Consider the following 8594-nt stretch of genomic DNA (forward strand, 5'->3'; position numbering starts at 1 on the left):
CGTTTTCAACAATGCTGAACTCCATCATACATATGGGCATCATTTCTTGGCTGCATTAATTTTTAATAAGCTGGTTGCATCAGATCTAATAGTACCACAGAGGGCAGTTTTTATATTTTATAAGCACAAATAAATCCCTTCCCAATCTGCAAGCTCCTTGGTGGCAGTTTGCAAAGGCTTTTGGGTAGCATGCTTTAAACCTTCATCTCTTACAGTCACCCCGGACTTGTAAGTACCTCTACAAGATTCATTGTTGCTTGAATAATTGAATCTATTTAAAGAGATGAAGCCAATTAAGTTTTCAGTTTATGACCAAGAAATAATTTCACCATGTGTGGTCAGATTCTGCTAAGTATCTGGGGATTCAATTATTGTTCAGAGCTCAGAAAAGTCCAAACAGGATCCTAAATTATGCGGACAGACTTTTCCCTGGCATTTAGCAAGTTAACCTCTGAGTCCAGACTTGATGGTAAAGACATCAAACCCCCAAACTCTATGTATCTAACATCTGCAAATTCTCTAAACAGATTTTTCTACCAAGTTCCAGGCCAGATTTGTAAGCTGGGGTTTGTGGCTCTGTGCTCTGGTTTTAGTGTTATTAGTTTTGTTTTTCTTTTCTTTTTTTTTTCCTTCCCAAGTGCTCCTTACTTCTTTCCATAAGAAGCCCAGTGCCCTCCTAGGTCTCCCTCTGATCATTTTTTAAACATAGGGCTCTATAGGCACATGAAGGTGCTAAGTGATGGATGAAAGGTTAAAAAGAAGTGAACTTTTTTGTGGGAATTTGCATTTTGAATAGGAACTGTCATCTGAGAATAGCCAGAATAAAATGCAAGCAGTTGGAATAGTAGGCAGAGAAGGAGCCTGGTGATGTCTTAGTTCTCTGGGGGTGCTTGCTCTGTTTTATGTGGGATAAATTCATCACTCTTCCTCATCCCTGTTCACAGCAAGGGGCCACAGCCCCCAGCAAGTTCCGGAAAGGGAGGGAGATTGAGATCTCAATACTTTTTCCAATCCTTGAAGTGGAGTTTGTCCTTCAGTGTCAACAACATGCATAGTTCCCTTTGATGATTCGGTGACGTGGGAAATGCCAGACAGAGGTGGGTTTGATATGCACCCACGAGGACCTGCCTTGATCCAAGGCACTCGCCTTCTGATTGATTCACATTTTATAAGGTTTCTAACCACCATGACCCCACACTTCTTGCTCTTCTGTGGCTCAACCATAAACATGTGTTGGCTAACTAACCATGGCTGTGCCAGGTTAACCTGGCTGTTCCAGGACATGGAGAGCTAGGCAAACCAGTTGTGCTCCTTAACCTCTCGGAAGAAAAGTCTGATGAAGAAGAGACATGTTGATTGATCACCATACTGGTGTCTATCTCTCTGGCTGTCCTTTGTCTGTCTTTGTAGAATGTATCTCTCCCTCTGACCACACCTTCACTTTTATGTACCTGGATCTTCTTCTCCTCCTTTTACTCCCACTTAGGTGATTAGTTTCTTTCTTTCATTTCATTATCAATTCTATGCCCGTGACTCCTAACTTGATGCCTGGTCCAGCCACTCTCCCAATCTCCAGACAGGTTTCCAAAACTTCTTAATAGACATCTCCACTTGGATGCCCCACTTCCTTCACAAACTAATCACGTCCCAACTCAACTTGGAAACTTAATGATTACACTGTCACCTTTTATGCAGTGTTCCAACTGGAAACCTGGATGTCATGCATGTCCATTCCCTGTCGCTCAGCATGCACGCCCAAGCAGTCATGAAGGGTGCCAGTTTTATGCCCTGGATCTATCTTACATTTGGTTCCTCCCATACTTCCAATCTCTACCTCCCAGATTATTGCAAACTACTATGTTTGCCCTTATTTCTGTCACGTTGCTATCCCACTTTAAGTCTTCCAACGCCCTTCACAAATGGCATTTCCTCCATGAAACCTTCCCCGAATCTCTCCCTTCAAGTAATCTTTCTTCCACTGAGCCTTTCATCTCCTCCTGTCTTGCAGCACATATCCAGAAGGGTATCTTATATCAAGGTTATTTGGGCACTTGTATTGACCCACCTACTGTTTTCTTGAGAAGGACCATGTCTTTTTTGTGTCTATACTCCCCTCTCCTGTAAGGATCCCTGGGCCATGCCTATTATGTGAACAAAAAGCAACATTAGGCTAAGAGAAGAATTTAAAAACATTTTAGAGTAAGGCACCTGGCCCATGTGCTTCATTGTTTGTAAGAGAAATGAGGAGGTAGCTGGGCATTTCTGTGAAGTTCCACCTTACTGGGCTACACCCAGTCGTACAAACTGACCCCGGAAGAGTGTGAAGCTAGGGACTCAGGTCCCAAACCTCTCCAGCCTATCTGGATGCCATAAGATTCCACCACTGGGGAGAGTGGACCCTGGAGCATGGTTGGATTTGATGTCACCAGGGAGCATCTGACAACCTGCCAAAACCCCCTGGGGGAATGCATTTAGCTGTGGCTGGGGAGCAACCAGGAAAAAAGCAAGATTCTTGGGAATGAGCCTTCAGGCAGATGGCTCTGGGGGTTGGGTAGTACTGAAGAGAGATGGCTCTGGGGGTTGGGCTAGTACTGAAGGGAGGAAAGGTTGCAGCCAGAGGGGTTAAAGCCCTGAGGGCAGTACATGGGCCATGTTGGGGCTGCCATTCAGGCTTCTGTGGGTCAGATTGTCCACACAGGATATAACCATAGGCTCCCTTTGTCATCCTGGGAGGGCTAGAGGCCAAATGGGCATATCTAATGGCTTCTCTTCTACAAGATGAACTTGGGGAACCGTCCTACACCAGAAATGCTTTCTGGAACCATATGTATATGATGGATGCTTTGGGGAGGCTGGGGTTGCCAAGCACCCCCAGACCGGTTTATGTTTAGTGCTATTGAAGAGGTACCATGAAGAATTCCCAGCAAGAACCCACACACGTTAACCAGGGTAACGTTTCCTCGTTCCTGGGATCCAAGCAGTGTGAGTCTCCTCCTGCAGCACAGTCTGACCACATGGTGAAATTATTTCTTGGTCATAAACTGGAAGTTAATTGGCCCCATTTCATTAAGTGGATCTAATTATTTAAGCCCCAGCAAAGGTTCTGGTGATAGTTCCTAATGAGGGTGCTCTTAGCTGTCCCCTGCCTCAGGGACCCAGCTGGCACCCTAGTGGCCCAAATGAGTTAATGTAGCAATGACTAACCAGTCCAGGGGGCCAGGGAGGAAAAAAGGTTCCCCAGAACTATGGCCTTGGGAGCCAATTGCCTAGATTAAGATGTTCAAATACCTCCACAACTGAATTAGAAATGAGTTTGGAACTTTATCCAACTGTACAAACCAATGTAAAATGTTCCTAGAGACGAGGAGGGGGGCAAAGGGCCATGGCTATAGAAATGAGGTCCATAAAACACTGGCAGTCAGTGTCCACTTAGCAATCCTGGGACTCTAGTCCAGAACGAAGCTTCCTGGGTATTTGTGGGGTTGGCTGTGCTCCAGGGCGGGGTACTGAGCCATGCCAGAATGATTGTATTCTTTTCAGCTATGGTATCAGAGAGCCTCCCACAAGCCTTGAGATAAATGCAGTGACCACACAAAATGAATAAAGGAATTATGGAAACTTAAGCAACTGTCCTCAAATTTCTCCCACACACAAGAGAATCCATTTCCTTCTAGGTATGGTTGTCAGTGCTGTTTGGTAAAATAATTAACCGACATTTTTTCATTGTAATGGGTTACTGAAATCCCAAATTTCAATGTATACTTATTCCCTTAATCCTGAGTTCAGTTAATGATGTCTAGATTATAAAAGGATTTTAAAGTATTTTATATTTGTGCAATTTGAAGCAGACTTACAAGCCTGTTATACACATATTGGGGGGTGGTGTGTGTATGTACTTGATTCCAAATGGCCACAGTGAAACGGCTCTCATGTCATGAACAAGGACGAAGATAGCAATGATGGTGTTGATGATGGTAGCCGTTGGGATCTTCAGGTGCCCCATATGACACCATTCATCATTCTCTGGCCACAATCAGCTCCTGACCAAATTGGGAAATAAAATACAGAAGAAGGATCCAATGGAGTCTAACACATGAACTATCTTACAGGTGGAGGTCAGGTTGGATGACACAACTTCAGTTCTGCAAGCCTTGTGAGCTGGAGGCGTTGGGTAGACCTTCCCACTCTTCCCAGGACTCCCCATGGTGGACCCCAGAGGAGGAGAAGGGCACTTTCAGGAGTGCCCCGAATTTACCAATCAGATAGATCCCTGCATATGGAAGGATGCATTCTGGAAAAGAAGAGTTTTAGGGAAGCCAGTTGGGAGCCAAGGGCTGTGTTACCACATCAACTACGTCCCGTCTCAGCCTCATAACAACCTAGGGTGGGCGTTACCAGTCCCGTTGTGGAGACAAAGACTTGATGTGGCCCGAAAGTTAAATGGCTTATCCGAGGTCGCACAGATAGTGAGTGATAGCACAGGAATTTTGAACTCTGGATTTTAAAGCCTGGAGCCTTGGTACTTGACATGTAGCATCATCACTGGCTGAATGGAGAAGCAGATGTGAGGGTTCGACTGTCTCTACAAAGACAGAGATGAAGGGATTTGCAAAAATTGTGAAACAATGCCACTCTCCTCACTAATATTTTTGTTTTAGAAAATATATTTCTCTTTATAAAAATGTTTATATTACTATGTAGTAGGCTTATTAGCTTAATGAAATGATAAATGTTTTATTCTTCTGAATTTTAATTTCTAATATGATAGATCTGAACAGATATCAATATCAATGAATATGATACATCTGAATAGATATCAATATCTGAATAGGTATCAAATATCTGAATCTGAGAATCTGTGGGATTCTCAATATTTTTTTAAGAACATAAAAGGGTCCAGAAACTGAGAAGTTCGAGACCCTTATTTAATAGAATAAAAGTGGCCCTTTTGGGTTTTCATTTCTGTTCAGCCTTCCAAAGGACTAGTTTAGCTACTAGCAAACTTTGAAGCCTGGGTTTCCGGGGAAAGCCGAGGGGACAGAGCTGACATTTCATTCAGCGTGGGTACCTCATGAGAACTCAGGAAAACCATAATAAATATTAACCTCATCCTTTTTCTTTTAAAAAATGTGTATGAGCTCTTATGAAGAAATGTTCCAAACCAGGAAAACCCCAGCACGGGATGGAAACACACACTTGGAAAATATGCTTTTTGTTTTCTCCACCTTTGATCTGCTAAATAGAAATTCAGGACTCAGATTTGCTCTGTTCTTTCTGGCCTATAAGAAGCAAACCACCACTTGTGAGCTTCTGGAAAGAACCAGCCCCTTTGTGGCAAAGGCCCCATGTCCCACAGAGCGGTGGAGAGCCTGAATTGTGGTTTGATCTTCATGAAGACACAGACACGTAACGCCTCCCCCCAACTTTAAATGACCAGCCCCTCCCCTGCTTCTAGGGCGGCTGTGAGGAGTAATGTGATTGCTTCAGTGATGAGAGTCTCTGTAGCTCAGAAGAAAAACAGAGTATTGCCCGTGGACAAGCCAGTTGCCATCTGAAGTGTCTCAATGCCAACAGAAGACTAGAGCCTGAGGGGCCCTTGGAGATCAGCTTGGCCCAAGCCCCTTGTTTTACTTGGGAGTAAATAGGGCTCACAGGGCTAGAGCAGCCACCCCAGGGTCTCTACCCACCACTGCTTAGGGTGAGTGCCTGGGAACCCAATGGAGTTGGTGGGGTCTGGGAGCCTGTGTAGGCAAGCATCCTAAGGCTGGCAAGTGAATGTCACCTGAAGGGAGGGTCAGGATGTGGTCCCAGCAAGGCCAAGTCTCAGTGCTCACCTGTTGTGTCCTCTGTCTAGTCAACCTTCCATCCCCACACACTGATTGTGCATCAGACTTACTTGCCCCTGTCTTCTCTGATTGGCCAGGGAGTTCCTTAAACTGTGTCTCTAATAATTTTTGTTTTCTAATATCTGACATGGCTTTCTTGGCACATGGCTAATCTTAGTACATGTTTAATTAATTAACTAATGAATGAATGAATAAATACATAACTTGATAATGGGTTAGGAGCTGTTCTTTATTTAGACAGGGCAGGATGGCATGATTAAAATATCCGACCCTCTTAATGAACACCAAGATGACTTCTGAGCCTGTTTTCCATCTATGGTAGATGACACACACCCTAGTTTCACCAAGTTTGTTAAAACTTACAGAACAGAACAGATTAGACTGACTGTCCTCAGGGATTTAGATGTTTGCTGACTGAAGGCATGGGGAAGTGGGATCAACCAAAGGCTCCTGTAGGTTGTAAGTTCCAGGATTTTGTGTCTCAATCCACTTCATTCAACAATATTATTAGGCATCTATGGTAGATCAGACCCTCTGTCAGATGTGGGGACACCACAACAAACCAGGTAATGTCCCCAAGCTCAGAGTCTCGTTGGGACAAACGAACAGGCAATGGCGATTTAATGGGATGAGTGCCGTCAGGCTTGATGGAACCACAAATGGGCAACAGCTGCCCCAGCCTTGGGGAGATATTCACAGGTGGACGCATCCACCTGTGAAAATAGCTCACCTATTTTCAGAGAGCTGAAGGGAGGAGACTGGGGAGGGAGGAGAGTGTTTGGGGAGGTGGTCCTGTTTGTGTGTAAGGCTGGAGGTAAGCAATGTTCACATTCAAGGATGCCGCTTGGCTGGAGTGTCAGGCTTTCCTTCCAGTCTGGTGAGGACCGTCTGAGCAGCGCTGCTGGCATTTGTCTGATCTCGGAAACAAGGCAACATGACAGGGAATGGTGGGGAGACACAACTGAAAATCCTCCTTCTTCCACGGATTTTTCTGACCAACCTCCCAGAGCAAAAACATTTCCTGACTTCCCCAAATGAGGAAAAAAAGAGAGAGAGACTGAGAAAGATATAATGTGGTCACAGGCATGACCAGAATGGAGGGGTGACCTTGTGGCTCCCTGCCCTTAAGGAAGGAGGTTTCCAGTCTGAAAAATTGGCATCTCCATTCTGTGCTGCACCAGCAGTCGCCCTGAAAGTTGAAGTTTCATGTGAGAGACACATTTATCAAGGACAGGACAGTTTTGATGGTTATGAGAATATTTGAAAGTGCTATTTGGCTGATATTAAGTGGAGCAAAGTAGGTCAATATTGTCTGGAATAATGAACTTGAGTTTAATCAACATATCATAAGCAAAATTATGTGAAAAAGCATAGCAAGTTATTGTTGCTGTATTTGGTTATTTGACTACTTAATCTTCTAATATATGCACATAATAATAACATAATTTTACATGTGGATAGAACTCATTTTTCTAAAATCATGCAACTGTATTTAACAATATGTTAATAATGCATCATGCTATATTTGTGGGGAAACCTTCTTAACAACGTACTTGTTGGGTGACATTGGATTGCCCTGTGTCTCCACACACACGGGCAGCAGGGTGGGCTCAACACATAGTAGGTACTTAATATAAGTGGGTAGAATTAAGGTGAGAAGTGTTTCCCAGCTCATCAGCTGTACCCAGACGAAAGACAGGCATTTTGCCAGTATTGTGCGGTTGTCCCATAATACATAACAGCCTGCAAAATTCCTAAGACCTTCCTTCTAACCTTGAGAAAAACAGAAATGCGAATCCTGTGCTTTAAAGAGACCAGTTTTTACCACGCTGGATTCTTATCTAGATCCCTCATAACTCTTGTACACCTTGGAAGATGAATCTGAGTGAGGCAAGGAGGAACAGAGAGAAAGATTCAGGGGCTTCCACTGATTAAGTGTTCGTGTTTAGGAATAAACTGGTGCCAGAATCCCAGGGCCATCCCTCCTGGCTGCAATGGCTGCAGGGAGGTCACTTTGGTCCCTCTTACTTTGAGAAGGGCTAAATGGAGTAATTCCTGGTAAGTAAGTATCTGGTGCAGGTAAGTGCCTTCAACAAACATTGATCCTTCTGATTATTACTGTGTCATCGTCGTCACCATCATCACCATCAACACCACCATCACCACCATCATCATCATTACCATCAATGTCATCATCACCACCACCATCATCATCATCACTACCATCAATGTCATCATCATCTCATTGCCATCATGGGTCAGAGAGGAGGCACACCCACAAGGAAGGTGCATTTGGTTCACTTAACTTGATGCATTTTTTTTGGCCAAAACAGAACTAATTGACCAAATCCATCTCCATCCTGCCCCTACCAGCACCATTTTGCAGGGTGGGCTCCTGCTTTTCTTAAGTGATACTGTTTCCTAGCTGGTGGCATGTCAGACGCCCTTGGGCCTGTGACTCCTCAAGCGTAGCAGGTAACCGACTGACCAGTTTTGGGGCTCAGGGCATTTGTTACGGCCCCAGGGGTGGGCAGTTCAGGCAAATGCCTTGTGCCTCTACATGGCCGGACTCCTGACTGTGGCCAGCATGGCCCATCAACCCCAGGTCGGAATGAGGAAGGGGCTGGACCCAAGGGTCACCCAGCTCTGGTCGCTCTATGCTTCTTGTGAAAGTGACCTTCACAGTTTAATCAGCCGGTACCACAGAGCCAGATTGCCTCCTAGTAAAACATAGTTTAAGATCAGTAT

The sequence above is a fragment of the Panthera tigris genome, chromosome C1 (assembly GCF_018350195.1).
Source record: "Panthera tigris isolate Pti1 chromosome C1, P.tigris_Pti1_mat1.1, whole genome shotgun sequence".
Lineage (NCBI taxonomy): Eukaryota > Metazoa > Chordata > Mammalia > Carnivora > Felidae > Panthera > Panthera tigris.